General features: G+C 41.7%; 1 protein-coding gene across 1 annotated transcript in view; it reads right to left on the bottom strand.

Moving 5' to 3' along the window:
• The window catches only part of LOC106507571 (uncharacterized), a 483906-nt gene that overhangs the window by 296238 nt on the left and 170988 nt on the right, over nt 1–16680 (bottom strand). The gene's annotated exons all lie outside the window — the stretch shown is intronic.

Below are 16680 nucleotides of genomic sequence, written 5' to 3'. Positions count from 1 at the left end.
AAAAAATCAGAGACACACATCTTTTTAGCCAAGTGTGTCCATCTGCTAGCAACTTTTTTTCATGCCAAATTTTAATCAGTTTTATATCATCTCTCCCTCACCCAATTTGTGTCCCAAAGGGCCAGAAAAATAAGAGTTTTCAAAACAATCCTTAGGCTACTATCATCCTGTGCAAGAAATCCCCTGAGGTCTTTCCTTTCCATGTCAGCCATCCATTTCATTTTTAAAAAAAAACCCTGCTGAATAGCATTGAGAACTATGTCTAGATACTCATGTTGCAACAGAAGAAAGGGTGGGGGAAAAACTGTAATTGTAATGTATACCTGACCCCCTTGCTGTACAGTGGGAAAATAAAAAAAAAAAATAATTTATATTCCTCTTTCTGGTAAAAAAAACAAAAAAAAAACAATGTTCTCTCTCTCTCTCTCTCTCTCTCTATATATATATATATATATATACATACACACACACACACATATATATGTATATAATTAAGTCTGGATAATAATATATATATTATTAAGTCTGGAGATCAAAAAAAAAACAAAAACAAAAAAAAAACAGAACAAAGGAAAATGTCAGATGCAGAAAGTTTAGACCAGATCCACTTAGGCTTGGAAAACAACAGAAGTTGTAGAAATTTTTCTGAAATGCTAGTCTTGTTCAAAACACCTTGGCATTCCACATGGCATGCTGTTTTAGCTATTCTTTGTAAGGAATGATGGCATAGACAAGATCCTTACTTTCCTGGATCACAGCAGCATCCAGGACACATCTATGGTTTATAACAGCTACAAAGGGGAGTTTGTACCACTCATGCTCAAAAACAAATCTCGGAGATCTCAAGGATCCCAGGTCCCAGCAGTGGTCCTGGAAGCATCCTGAGACTCTTGGAGCATTGGATTTGGCTGAATTTAAAGACGTCCTCAAGCTCCTAGTCACACTGCGCTGGCTGTCCATGCTCAGGGTGGTGAGGGCCACCAGACAAGTCAGGTGCAAGTTTCCACTCTGGTGGGTGGGGATGCCCACTTTGCCACACTCATGGTTTTTCACATGACCTGGCTGAGGAGTCCCTTTCCTCACTACCCGTAGGGGTTAGTCCCATCAACAAGGGACAGTGCTCTTTCAGCTTTCTTTGCTCGCCTTTCCCACAAAATTTAGATGAATTACTCTGGGTCTTAACTAGGAGTCAGCTGAGTCTTTTTATCCTGACATATAGCCAGAAACCTTGACAAGATTTCACCTCTCGGTGTGTCAGAGAGAATCTGTGCATCTCAGAGTTCTTCCTCCAAAGAGGATTTCTGCTCTCTCTTTGTTTCATTATCTTATGCCTTAGGTCTTACAAAGTTGTTTTAGGAGCTTCTTTAATATGTCTTCAAGAAGACTTGGTAGATCCTCGTGATATGTGGATTCTTTTTCAGACATCTTTGCACTGTCAGAGTTCCCAAGGTTGGTAGGTATAAAGATGAAAGCCCACCCCTTGGACCCTCAGTAAGGGTGTGTGTGTGTGTGTGTGTGTGTTTGAGAGAGAAATGCAGGGAAGAAGGGCAAGGACGAGGAGGGGAACGAGAAGAAAGAGGAGGTGAAAGAATAGGAGGAGGAGGAAGACAAGGAGAAGCTTAGTCCATATTCTGCCAAAGCATTTGTGAGTTTAGCCAAGAATCTATTGTCTCACTTTTCTTTTTCTGGGTACATAATATCAACAAACACAGAAACTTTTGTGATTAAAATTTTCTTGGCACAGAAACTTTTGTGATTAAAATTTCCAGTGGTTATTGTCCTTGTGTAAAAGATACACTACCCCCTCCCACTTCCTGTTAACCATGACTTCAGGAGAAATCTCCCAGTAAGAGAAATAATACCTCATTGGCTCGTTTTGACATTCACTTTCAAGCATCTGCTCCATCTCTGTGATCCCTACCACTGCCTAATGGAAAGCTGGATGTCCCGAAACCCCGACTGAGAAGCTCCAATAAGCACTGCCTTCTCCAAAAACACTTCATTCATTAAAAAATGATCATTTTCCCCTTCTCCCTCCAAGGGAAAACCTATGGTAATAAGAATATTGTGTTAAGATCTGTAATCAATACAGTTATTATTTTTTTTCTCCTTTTCTTCCTTTTTATCCTTCCTCCCTTCCTCCTTTTCTTTACTCACTCTTTCATCTTTCCTTATGGTTTCAGTTTATTTTTTGGACTGGACTTGCCTGAGAGTTACTTTGGCACAATCATGCAGTCTTCCTGGCCTTCATTTGTCTGCGATAAAGAGATCATGTTCAAGGCAATATTCAACATGCCAAAGTATTTACAGTTTTTTAGAGCCAGAATGTTCTATGTTTGTTTCAGATTTCTCTTTCTGTGACTGATTTCTTTTAATGTAATCTCTACTGAGGTTTCAGGAACTAGTTTCTTTTTGTCTTTTTAGTGCCGTCTCTGCGACATATAGAAGTTCCCAGTCTAGGGGTCAAATCAGAGCTGTAGCTGCCAGCCTGCACCACAGTCACAGCAATGCTGGATCCTTAACCCACTGAGCAAGGCCAGGGATCAAACCTGCGTCTCCATGGATACTAGTGGCGTTTGTTACCACTGAGCCATGATGGGAACTTCTTAATAACTATTTTGTATCAATAACCCCTTTCTTTTATTTCTGGCTTTCCTGAGTTTTACTATGATATGTTTGACCATAATTTTGAGTTTATTCTGTTGAAAGTTTCCTGAGCTTCTTGAACCCGTAAATTTATGTTTTTCACCACATTGGGGATACTTTTAGCCATTATTCGTAAAAACATTTTTTTAAAAAACTCAATCTCTTTCTCCTTTCCTCTGGGATACCAGTGACATAAGAGTTAGACCTTCTTATATTTTCTCATAGGTTTCTAAGGCTCTGTTCTTCCCCCCCCCCCCCCGCCCCCACACACCCCTTTTTCTTTTTCTTTTTTTTTTCTTTTTTTGTCTTTTTGCTATTTCTTGGGGCGCTCCCTCGGCATATGGAGGTTCCCAGGCTAGGGGTCCAATCGGAGCTGTAGCCACCAGCCTACGCCAGAGCCACAGCAACACGGGATCCGAGCCGCGTCTGCAACCTACACCACAGCTCACAGCAATGCCAGATCCTTAACCCACTGGGCAAGGCCAAGGATCGAACCTACAACTTCATGGTTCCTAGTCAGATTCGTTAACCACTGAGCCACGACAGGAACGCCTGCAGTAGGATTCTTAACCCACTGCACCACAGCAGATAATTTTAAGTTCACTGTTATCTCCATTTTGCTACAGAGACCATCTGATTGTTGTTTTTCAGATGTATCTTCAGTTCTCAAGTTTTCATTTGGGTTTGTTTTTATAGTTTGTATTTCTCTTTGGGAAACATGTATCTCTTCATTCATTTCAAGAGTACTAATCCTTACCTTATTGACTATGGTCACAGTATTTGCACTAAAGACTTTGGTTTATAATTCCAACATCTAGATCATCTCAATAATTGGTATTTGCTTTTTGGACTGCATTGTTCCTAAGCAGGAGTCATCATATTTTTTTTTCAGTACTTGTTTTAGGTTTTGTGGCTTAGCCCTGTTCTCTGCTGCAATGACTCATCTGACATCACAGCATGGAAGCTGCTATAGACAACAGAGAAATGAGCGGGAGTGGCTGTATTTTAACAGAACCTAAGGTATGGACAGTCAAAATGAGGTACGTAACATTTTACGTTTTACAAATTTTCCTGTTTTATAAATGTAAACTCTCTTCTGACCTTGTACGCCACACCAAAACAGAGGGAAGGGGCATATTTAACCCACGGACCACAGTATACCACAGCCTACCTTGAGAATTAGTCAGCGTTCTGCTTCCGCGTATGAAATTTATTTTGGATTCTACCGTGGACAGGTGAAATATGGTGTGAGACTCTGATAGGTTTACAATCCTCTGGAGAAGAGTGATGTTATTTCACTGGCTTTAACATGCTTGGTTAGGTTCGGATCACAAGTACTGCCTTTTGTGAGCAGAAGTTCTAAGATCTGCTCCATTTCCAAAGTCTGTGCTATGCTCCTTGTTGCCACACATGCACCATTCAGATATTCGTGTGCCTGTACAAACCTCACCAAACATGAGTCGTGGCTCACATTCTAGTTCAGGTCTCGAAGCCTCTGCTATGCTTCTCTAGGTCTGTTCTGTACTTGTGCAGCTCAGGTTTCTGAGGCACACAGAACGAGGAAATGCCCTTCTCTAGCTGTCTTCTCTTCAGGATTCCCTTACACTTTCCAGCTCTCTAGAGTCGCTTTTCCCTGTTCTTGCCCATCTATTCAGAAGAAAGAGTTTTTCTCAGTTTATTTACCATTGCTCATTTCCATATACCAGGGGTGGACCTCAATGTGAAAAAAGAGAAAGAAAATAGAAAAAACTGATAAAATAATGTGGCTTCCCCTCACAAATGTTACTTCATAGTATTTTGGTTTGTTTGTTTGTTGTTTTGTTTTTTGTCTTTTTAGGGCTGCACCTGCAGCATATGGAGGTTCCCAGGCTAGGGGTCGAATAAGAGCTGTTGATACTGGCCTAGACCACAGCCACAGCAATGTCAGATCTGAGCCATGTCTACGACCTACACCACAGCTCATGGCAACGCCAGATCCTAAACCCACTGAGTGAGGCCAGGAATCGAACCTGCAACCTCATAGTTCCTAGTCAGATTCATTTCCTCTGTGCCATGATGGGAACTCCCCCCCTTTTTTTTTTCCCCCAGAGTATTTGCTATGTGACCATAGAGATGGGTTTTGTTCTGGGGACTTTAATTGCCCATATCTCTGCACTGCTGCCACCATCATGCAACAGGACAAGCTGACCTCTGCACACAGCCAGGAGAGAGAAGAGGAAAAAAAAAGGTATTGTATACATGAAAGTTGTTAAGAAAGTAAATTTTAAATGGTATCATTGCAATAAAATGATAATCATGTGAGGGGATGGAGGTGCTAACTAACCTAACTTTTTAAAAGAGTTTTTATTTTTTTCTATTATAGTTGATTTACATTGTCCTGTCAATTTCTGCTGTACAGCAAATATATATCTTTTTCTCACATTATACTCCATCACATTCCACCACAAGTGACTAGAATTCCCTGTGCTATACAGCAGGATCTCATTTGCTTATGTAACCTAATTGTGATAATCATTTTGCAATACATGCATGTATCAAATCATCATATTACACACCTTAAATTTACCAACATGTCAATAAAACTAGGGGGAGAAGATGATTAGAAACTGGCTCTCTGGCTTACAGTGAGCCCGTACTTAGCCAGTTCACTGCGGCCCTTCTTCTAACTCAAGAGAATTTATCTCAGAAGTTTTGCTGACCACACCTGATGTGCTCTTCTCTGCCTGGCCAATCCTGGGAGATAAAGGTGGAAAAAACATCTCACTGCCATACTGCTCACTCCTCAAATTCCCACTTCCTTCCTCAGTCAACCTGCAAAGGTTTAAAGGTTTTTGGAGATTTCAGGTAGTTGCACTTTGCATTCAGCTTACACACTTTAGTTACAATCAGGAGGGGAGATAGGACACAGTGAGTTTACTCCATCTTGGCTAGAACTGGAAGTCTCTGTCGTCTCATTTTAGAGAGTCAGAAACTAAGGCTCCAGGAAGAAAAGTGATTTGTGCAACGTCACAGAGTCAGGCCGTGGAAGAGCTGGAGCCAGGACCCAGGACTTCTAGATGTTTTGACTGCCCCCTTCTGAGAGTAAATGTGACAATTTTACTGAGGGAGGATGGGAAGGGCCTGTGCATCCCCAGGCATGCTGAACTCCTCTCCCCCAGGTTCCCTCTGATGCTCACCATCCTCACTCCTACATCTGGGTACCTACTGGGCACTCTGGCAGGGCCCCATCAGCTTGTCTTACTCCTAGGCTGAGTCCTGCTAAAAATGATGCTAGAAGGTGATATAAACACAGTCAATAGCAGTGGATGGTGATGACAGAGGACACGTTTTTGTATGCATAAAGATGCATGTGCAGGTGTGTTTACACGTGCACCTGGGCATATGTTTGTGTGTGGTTATTTACATGGGTGTATTTGTGTTTCTTTATACGTGTGCGTGGATCACGCCTATGCATTAAAACTCTGAATGAAATTTAAGAAGTGAAGTTGCCTAACCCCAACTTGGCAGACCAAGAAACATTGAGACACAGATCATTTAAATAATTACTTTGTTAATGGGTCAGAACTTGAACACCACACCATTTTCCCAACATGTCCTGATACACAGCTGACTGCACTCAATTTGTCACTTTGGACACGGTGACATCTAATAGGGTGAGAGAGAGAGAGAGAAAGATTTGAGGTGAATTCATGATGCCAGTGAACCAGTCCAGTCTCAGTCTTGAATGCTTTTAACTCAACCAAAACTAAGCCTAGAAAGTTTCCACATAACTTGTCTTCCAACAGAAAGAACTGAGCACTGACTCTGTCCCCATTTCCCAGACATCTGTGCTCTTCTAGAATGCTGGAGTCCCCTATACCAGGTCACAGATACCTGGTTCCAAGGCACATATTTATACTCTGGCATTAAATCTACAAAACATAGCCTGGCACTGAGGATTTCTTGTAGGTGCTGAAAAATGAGGAGTAAAAGCTAGATCTGGCTTTATTTGATCTCTGCAGGCACATGCCTTTATAAGTCCAAAGATAAATGGCATTGGAAGGAAGGCCTCATCAGACTGTCCCGTGAGCACCGAACCATCACACCCCAGACTACAGGTTTTACCAGTGCAGGATGAAGCACTGGTTCATGAGCCCCTTTCTGCTGCATCAAATGAGCCTAATTTGCAAAGTTCTGTATTTGCAAAGTGTCTCTGATTTAGCTAACATCATGTTTGAGAAAGGAAGAAATATTCTTGTGCCTCTGCTTTAGTAAAATGGTTGAGGCAGAGGAAGCTTCGGTGAGAGCCAGTTCCATATTCCAGCCCTGGCTGGGACATTTGATAAGCACAATCTCATTTGGTATCATGCTCAAGTTGATGGAGCAGGAGGGGGTATTGTTTTTCCCATAGAGTAGAAAGATAATGGAAGTTCAGGGAGTTACAACAACAGGCTGAAATGATAAAAACAAACATACACTATCCACATGGATACCCACACTATCCACTAAGCCCATTTCTGGTATAAATCTTGGGTCTATCTTTTTCAACACCACAAACTACCCCAAACATATTAGATTACAAACAGTGCCTTTTTTTTTTTTCCTCATGGTTTTGCATTTGGAGCTGAGCTTGGCTGGGCAGTTAGTTCCTCTGGTAGACTCTCCCCAGAGACCCTGCTGCTACAATGTGCACACAGTCATCAGGTGGCCAAGTGAGGCTAATGGTTTCAACATGGCTGCTTTTACATACCCACTGGGCTGGAGCTGTCAACTCCAGTGTTAGTCTCTTCTATATCTCCTTTCTAGCAGGATAGCCCCCGTTTTTTTACACAGTAGTAACAGAATTCTAGAGTGCAAGCTTGTGGGCAAGAGCTTATCAAACCTTTCTTGTATCAAATTAGCTTACACCCCATTAGTCAAAGGAATTCATTGTCAAGCCTAGAGGGGTTGTGATCTTCATAAGGCATGGGGTCTGGGAAACATGAATTATTGAGGCCATTAAGGTAATCATCTCTCATAATGATTTTGAAACCCTGGTCTAATTGCAAGGAAAGGGTTTTTCCCATCAAATCAAGTTGCTGTCTTATTGTTTCAAGCTCTCTTTTATGATTTCTCTGGCTAAACCATCATCAGCATTAGTCAGATGACAATTTAAAATACACACACACACACAAAATTGCCACATACAGCCCAACCATTGTATCCATAGGCAGGTACAGAGAATGATCAATAGCAAAGTTATAAAGCAAGAAAACCCGCAATGATGGAAATATGTCAAAAAGATACAGGAGTCAACTGAAAGAGTTTTCAATGGCCAAAGCCAGAACAAACTCAGCAACAACATAAACAAAGTAGTCTTAGATTACAACCCAAAGTATAAAACAAATATCCATGAATCCACACTATATAAATGACTGAACCAATACATAGATGGGAAAGAAGAGACAACTCTCTCATACATAAATGATTTACGTAGATATTTCACCCTCAAGGAGGTGGATAAAGCCTAACTCCCCACCCCAAGTGTGGGCTGAGTAGTGCCATTCTTCCAAAGAATACAGTGTGGAAAAGGGGGGGAGGGGTAGTAACTTAATAGGGAGACCCCCAACAAGCGCTGCCTCCCCCAGGTGATCAAGATCAACACCAACAGTGGCAAGCTGAGTCACATCAACAGCATGTATCCTCTAGGATGTGACGAAGATGGCACTTCACCTCTGTGTTCTTCCTCCCCCAAACCCCCAATTCTAGTGGGATTCACGAGAAAAAAACTAGGTGAATTTCAATTAAGCAACATTAGAAAATATCTGAACCATGAGGTTGCGGGTTCGATCCCTGGCCTTGCTCAGTGGGTTAAGGATCCGGCGATGCCATGAGCTGTGGTGTAGGTCGCAGACGCGGCTCGGATCTGGCGTTGCTGAGGCTGTGGCGTAGGCCGTTGGCTACAGCTCCGATTAGACCGCTGGCCTGGGAACTTTGATATGCTGCAGGTGTGGCCCTAAAAAGACAAAAAAAAAAAAAAAAAAAGGCAAAAAAAAGAGAAAAGAAATATTTGAAAGTACATCCCAAATAAGCTCAAGATCATCAGAATCAAGGAAAGTCTGAGAAACTGTCACAGCCAATTGAGGTGAATTGAAGACACTCAGCTGGTATCAGATAATTGCTTCGAAATCCACAGCCACCCCCCACACCATACTCCCACAAACTGGAATTGGGTTTAGAACCCTTATTCAAGGATATATGGGACATATATTACAAAACCTAAATAAATAAATAATAAAAACAAGATTTAGGCTAGAAAAACCTTTCGGCATATATAGTAGTCCAAGAGTTGATATTTTTAATACATAAAGATCTTATGTAAGCTGGTATAGAAAACAACAATAGGACTCTAATACACACATTAGCAAGGGAAAAGAACAGAAAGTATATAGTTAGAAATAAGAGGGCATGGGCACATGGAAAGCAAAGTTCAACACTAATAATCGAAGATAGTCAATGAAATGTGAATCGTATCTTCCTTTTTAAAATGAGGTAAGAGACTTGTGGCTGCCTGATGGGAGGGGGAGGGAGTGGGAGGGATCGGGAGCTTGGGCTTATCAGACACAACTTAGAATAGATTTACAAGGAGATCCTGCTGAGTAGCATTGAGAACTATGTCTAGATACTCATGTTGCAACAGAACAAAGGGTGGGGGAAAAAATGTAATTGTAATGTATACATGTAAGGATAACCTGACCCCCTTGCTGTACAGTGGGAAAATAAAAAAAAAATAAAAAAATAAAAAATAAATAAAAATAAAAAATAAATAAAATGACAAAGCTTTTGCACAGCAAAGGAAACTATATACAAAACAAAAAGACACGTTAAGGCAAGGGAGAAAATATCTGCAAACAATGTGACCAATAAGGGGTTAGTCTCCAAAATATACAAACAGCTCATATATATTAATACCAAAAAAATCAACAACCCCATCAAAACATGGGCAAAAGATCTCTGAAGAAGATATGCAGATGGCCAACAGGCACATGAAAAGATGCTCAACACTGCTAATTATGAGAGAAATTCAAATCAAAACTACAATGAGGTATCACCTCACTCTTATCAGAATGGTCAATATCAAAACGTCTATATTCCTGCACCGCTGGTGGGAATGTAAATTGGTAGAGCCACTATGGAGTACAGAATGGAAATTCCTTTAAAAAATAAAAATGGAGTTACGATATGATCCTCCAATCCCATTCCTGGGCATGTATTCAGACAAAACTATAATTCAAAAATATGCATGTACCCCAAAGTTCACAGCAGCACTAATTAAAATAGCCAAGACATGGAAGCAATCTAAATGTCCATTGACAGATGAATGGATAAAGCAAATATTGTGTTTATATACAATGGAATATTACCCATAAGAAATAAAATAATGCCATTTCCAAAAACATGGATGCAACTAGAGATTATTGTACTAAGTAAAATAAGCCAAAGACAAAAAGCATATTCATCACCTATATGTGGAATCTAAAAATGATACAAATGAAAATTTTAAAAAATGATACAATTATTTACAAACAAGAAATAGAACCACAGAAAACAAACTTATGATTACCAAAGGGGGAAAGAGGGAGGGATAAAACAGGAGTTTGAGATTAAAATATATACACTACTACATATAAAATAGAGAACCAGCAAGGACCTACTGTACAGCACAGGGAACTGCACTCAGTATCTTGTAATAATCTATAATGGAAAAGAATCTAAAAAAGAATACATACACACAGACACACAGACACACAGACACACACACACACACACACACACACACACACACAAGTGAATCACCTTGCTGTAACCTGAAACTAACATATTTTAAGTCAAGGAAAATTTTTAAAAATGTAAATAAAATAAAGTGATATTAAAAAGATAATGTAATGACATGGAACAGTATCTGTGTTAAAAAATGTTAAGAGATTTGCAGAACAGGTACTGACTCACAGACTTTGAAAAACTCATGATTTCCAAATGAGACAGTTGGGGGTGGGGGGAAGGGCTGGGGATTTGAGATGGAAATGCTATAAAATTGTGTTGTGATGAATGTTGTACAACTATAAACATCAAAAAAATTCTAGTAAAAAAAACAAAAAAAATGTTAAGTGTTAAGTAACAAAAAAAGTTACTTATTAGTAATATAATGCTTATATTAAATGCCTAGAGCCGGAAGACAAATATATCAATACTTTTAATAGATTTATTTGCATTTTTTTGGCCGTGCCCATGGCATGTGGAAGCTCCCTGGCCAGGGGAGCCAACCCTTGCCACAGCTGTAACCAGAGCCACAGCAGTGACAATGGTCAATCCTTAACCCAACTGAGCCACCAGGGAAATCCTTTATTTGCACTTTTATTTTTTAAATTATTATTTTGTTTTTGTCTTGTTAGGGACACAACCACAGCATATGGAAGTTCCCAGGCTAGGGTCAAATTGGAGCTGCAGCTGCCAACCTACATCACAACCACAGCAGCGCCAGATCCAAGCCTTGTCTGACCTGCACTGCAGTTCACAGCAACACTGGATCCTTAACCCACTGAGCAAGGCCAGGAATAAAACCTGTGTCCTCATGGATACTAGTGCTCTGTTACCGCTGAGCCACAATGGGAACTCCATGCATTTTTAAACTAATTACTGCTTGGTTCTTCAACTCCTCTAAATTTCAACTTATGCATAAGTATTTTATTTGAGCCAAAAGAAAAATTAAACAGAAGATGAAGGAGGAGTTCCCGTCATGGCTCAGTGGTTATTGAATCCAACCAGGAACCATGAGGTTGCAGGTTTGATCCCTGGCCACGCTCAGTGGGTTAAGGATCCAGCATTGCTGTGAGATGTGGTGTAGGTCACAGACGTGGCTTGGATCTGGCATGGCTATGGCTGTGGTGTAGGCCAGTGGCTATAGCTCCAATTAGACCCCTAGCCCGGGGACCTCCATATGCTGTGGGTATGGCCCTAGAAAAGACAAAAAGAAAAAAAAAAAAAAGATGAAGGGGTTTCCCTTGTAGTGCAGTTGGGTTAAGGATCTGGCATTGTCATTGCAACAGCTCAGGTCACAGCTATGGTACAGGTTTGATCCCTGGACCAGGAATTTCCGTGTGCTGAGGACACAACCAAGAGAAAAAGAAGATGAAGAAGAAAAAAACTGCAATTTGTCATAATATCAAATTTGTTGTATTTGGCACTTGCAATGTTTGTTTCTACTTATCTATAATTTCCCTATTTTCTTCAGTGAGCAGATACTGCGATATAATTGAATATATATAATGTCATCTGTAGAGAAGTGAACACTCAGAGAACTGATGTTTAATGCCTACAGAAAGAGGAACAGTTGATCGAGTGAAAAGAAATGACCATCTGTCAGCTTGAGATCCTGGGGTAAAACAGAGCCCACTGGTTTTGCGTGGAGGCAACAAACACAGAGCGATGTTGGGAGTCATAAAAACGCTATGTCTTAAAAATTGTCTTTTTGAAAATCCCCATGTTGCTTTCAATTCACTGTTGTCAGTCCATGGTTCTTCTAATTATTATAGAAATTACGATTATAAATTGTGGAGGTTTTTGTGTTCTTCAGTCTGGAAAGAATGTTTGCTTTGCAATCTAATACACACTCCAGCATTCTCCAATTGTTTCTTGAACCTAAATGCCACCCCACAACTACGTTCCTGAACGCCTTACCAGGTACCTGTACATTGATGGACAGGTTGATTGATGAGGCTTGCCCCAGCCTGAAGGCAAAGGGCTGGACCAGATGCTCCACGGAGGGCCCTGTAGCTCAGGAGGTGCCATCCAACTCCTCCAATCTTGACGCTGTCAGTGAGATCACCAACAGACGTTATCCCTTTTTAAGCCATCAGTTGTTACCAGAGCCCAAGCAGCGGCAGACAGAAGCAGCTGATAAAAGTTCATTTTTTTTCCTCATCGTGCTAAGATTTTCTAGACACCCAGAAGTTTCTCTTCCACACTGAAGTATTTTTTCTAAATATGAGAAAATCACTGTCATTCAAGGTCCACAATTTGACCTGTAGCCCATACTATTTGGGTCCAGAGTTAGCAGATGGGGGAGAATCTGGGGGCCAGCCGGTCCCTTGGGCAGAACCATATGGCAAAATCAGCAGCAGCACAGGTTTCGGGCAAAGGGAACCAATTCCAGTTTGGGGGGAGGATTGAGTGAGTCTGTTATGACCCTAGTTCATCAAATGAGAAATACCACAACATTTCCTGCATAAAGATGCTATAAGGATTTCATTTTTAAATAGGAAAAAAAAAAGTGATACCTATTCGCATGTCTTAAAGAAATGCCAGATAATAAGTATCTCCCCAAATATGAGACATTATTCGTCAGAAGCACAACTTTGGCTCAGTTAAGAATTGTTTGGAACCTCAGAAAATTTCCACGGAATAGAGAGCACTCTGACCCCAGAGAGACAACAAGTACACTCTGGCCTTTTAAAAAATATTAATGGGAGTTTATTTTCTTATCTATAAATTGTTTTGTTTTGTTTTTTTTAAAAAAAGAGAGCGAGGAGAAGAAGAGAAATAATTTTTAAAAACACTGAGTCAACATTCTCCACAGAGTAGCCGAAATAACTTTTAAAAATAAGTAGGAAAATAGGACTTTTCTGCATAAAAATTCTTCAAATATCTCAAGTCCTTAACAGATTCTATAGGGCCTTCAGCTCTGGCTCCCCTGCAACTGCTGGAGAAACTCCAGCACAGAGCCTGGGCTCCCACCTTCCTAAGCACTCTGCTCCTTCCAGCCTCCAGGCCTTTGTCCAGGCAGTCCTCCCCCACCCCCACCGAGGGCCCCTCCCTCGTCTCTCTGCCAGGCTGGGTCCTGCTCATTCTTCAGCCTTCCTTTCAATATCACCGCGTCAATGGGCCATCCCTGCTCTGTGACTCTTCTGAAACACTGTGATTTGCCTCCTTTACCCTGAGCACTTATAACACGATTTAATTATGCAATTATCTGCGTGTTCAAAGTCTGACTCTGCCACTGGGTTGTCAGCTTCATGGGGGCAAGACTGAGTCTGCCGTACTCATTATCACAGGCCAGCATGCAGGGAAGCTCCGGGCACTTGGTGGGTCTGTGCTAAATAAGCCAAGGGGTGATTGCGTGAAAGAGAGAAGGAAGGAAGGAATGGAAGGAGGGAGGGAAGGAGGCATGAGTGGGGAGAGGGATGAAAGAAGGGAGAAGAGGGAAGAGGGAGGAAAGGAGGGAGACAGGAGGGAAGCAGGAAAGGAAGGCAGATATGAACAGCAACACCAGCACTGCATTTTTAACGTTGAGGCTGCTGTTCAGCCCAGAAGGCAGCATTTGGGGCTGAGGGCATCTTCTGTTTGCTCTCTTAGCTCCATTCTATTGGGCTGTCCCTCTCCCATTGTCTGGGCTCAGACTTTGCAGCAGTGCATTCACCTCTCCCTGCTGGGCCTCCTGAGGAAGAGCAGTGTCTAGAGCTCGCTCTTCACCACCTTCCTCCCTGTGACACACATACTGCAGCCCCTTTCCCAATCCTCCCTCCCTCCTGCCAGAAACCTCCTCTCTGGCTGCCTGCAGAGTAGGATCCAATCAGCTTGCTGGGGCTAGGATTTCAATTACTGATAAAGGCCTCGTGTCCTGCCTCTCTTGTGGGCATCTGCATGCTAATCCATGCAGCACCATGCACTCAGAGGCTCTCTAATGGAACTCCTGGCATCAACAGGAGATTGGGGAAGGATATTCCGGGGCTGGAGTGAGAAGAAAGCTGCTTTTGTCCTCCTCAAATCACCTCTGGAAGCCTCAGAGAATTTTACCAGCAAGGTTAGACATATGGTTAAGTGGGCTAAAACAAATTAAAAACAAACAAACAAACAAGAGACTACCTGATAATATGAACAGTCGGAATCTTATTACAGCAACAAAGAAAATACGGGTTTGCATAGATAACATCTGGAAGGCTTTACCCCTGGAGTTTTAATCAGGCTTATCTGTTAGTGGTGGAATTAGAGTTTTGATACGTATTATATATTTATATAATTACCTATTTGTGGATATTACACTATGGAAAAAAATCCTACCCATGTACATGAAAACAGAAAAGAATAAGAATTTAAAAGCAACTTAAAAGAATAAAAGAGAACTGGAGGTTTGCTTCCTTCTCTCCTTGCAAACACCTTCCAAGAATCAAAGAGTTCCCTCTTCCAACATTCCTGCCCTTTATTACTCTGGTTTCTCTTTCCTTCCTTTACAATGACGGGTTCCTGTGAGAACCAGTCTCCCATGGAGACAGCAGGAAGACTGCGAGGAGACTGGACTGGAGTCCAGAAAACGTGGTTATTATCCTGCATCTAAAGATTTCCTTCATGTTGAGATGAACCTTCTGCAAGTCAGCTCCTCTTTCTGGGCCTCGATTTTCAACTGTAAACAGGGCTGGCTGAGATCGTCTCATAAGAGCCCTGGAGCAGCTCTAAATCTTCCATGTCTCTGAGGAATGACTTCTACCTCCCATTCTGACTCTCTGGGTCAGCGAACTGTTTATTCCAGAGAAAAAAAAATTGAAACCTCTGTTGGACTAAAACTTTTTGGCAGGTGCCCTGCCCTAGTTTCATCTGGGTGTTCTAAAAAGTTGTCCAGCTCTATGTCTTGGAAGGAACCCCGGGCATCGCTGGTAGTATAAGCATGTAATTCAACATCCAAACGAGCCCACCGACTATTACTAATTATGTTTGAAGGTCAGCTGTCAGTTGGGAGCGTCCTGGGCAGAGCAAAACCCTAGGAAGGCCGTCTTCAGCCCAAGGGGCCCGGGTATCTAGTTCAGATGCTCACATTTTTTTTTTTTTGTCTTTTTGCCTTTTCTAGGGCCACTCCCGTGGCATATGGAGGTTCCCAGGCTAGGGGTCTATCGGAGCTTTAGCTGCCAGCCTACACCACATCCACAGCAACGCAGGATCAGAGCCGTGTCTGCGACCTACACCACAGCTCACGGCAACGCCAGAGCCTTAACCCACTGAGCAAGGCCAGGGATCGAACCCGCAACCTCATGGTTCCTAGTCGGATTCGTTAACCACTAAGCCACGATGGGAACTCCAGATGCTCACATTTTAGCTGTGTGATCTTAGTCACTAGACTCTAAGCTCCAGGAAGGAAAGGGAAGGAATTGTTCTGTTCCTGATGGCATCTTCCCTTAGAAAATGCCACTAAAATATGCCTCAAGAGAGTGGTTAACTGGAAGAGCTTTGATTTTGTCAAGTAGAAAACTGGACTAATGACATATTGTCTTAAGTTTCATTTGGAGTCTGTCACATGATCACATAAGTATCAGTTTAAGTGGTTGCTTCTTTTTTATCCAATTTTATAGATTGAAAAGTCCAAGGTTTAGAGAGGCAAAATGACATGTCTAAGCTCTGTGGGGGCTGAGATTTAGGTGGTCTGTTTTTCCTCTTCTTTCTAAACAATTCTTTTCTGTTCAATTTTTAACTTAATAAAGCTCTACACATATATAAATACTTAATTTATAACATCATGCTACCATTTGTTGGTGAGATTTGGACCAGAATCCATGGCCATTGATGTGCATGCCAGGATCTTGACAATTATCCCTCAGGCCCTAGTTCTTTCCTGTCTCAAAGAGATCCTTTCCACTTCAACCTCTATGAGGGAGACTCTCATTCACTTTCCTCTAGCAAACAGGGCTCCAGTAACACCTCCCCCCCTCTCCCCCGCCACACACACAAACACACAACGCTTCAATTGCAGTGCAGCCCATCTCTTGCAAATACGGCTCAGGGCTCTAAAATAAGTTCCCTCCCCTCTCTACGAAAAGGAAAAACTGAATAATATTTCCTGAAAAATAAATGCAAATGTCTCCCTGAATGACATTTCTATTGTCTGAGACTTATGTGGCTTTAATGAAAGTATTTATATCAGAAAAATGAGAGCACGAAGCATAAGGTAACCCAAATCTCTTTCTGGCTGGAAAAGCTCTCCAGTCACTGAAGACAGTTTTGCCAAAAAGGCTTGGCAAGAAGCAGTGATAT

Source organism: Sus scrofa, chromosome 6 (genome assembly GCF_054392235.1).
Source record: "Sus scrofa isolate SSC_HxYL_T2T_F1_AM1 chromosome 6, Sscrofa_HxYL_maternal_Yorkshire_Landrace_v2.0, whole genome shotgun sequence".
NCBI classification, from domain to species: Eukaryota; Metazoa; Chordata; class Mammalia; order Artiodactyla; family Suidae; genus Sus; species Sus scrofa.
Note: the sequence above shows the minus strand (reverse complement) of the source record. Positions and strands in the feature narration are given on the sequence as shown.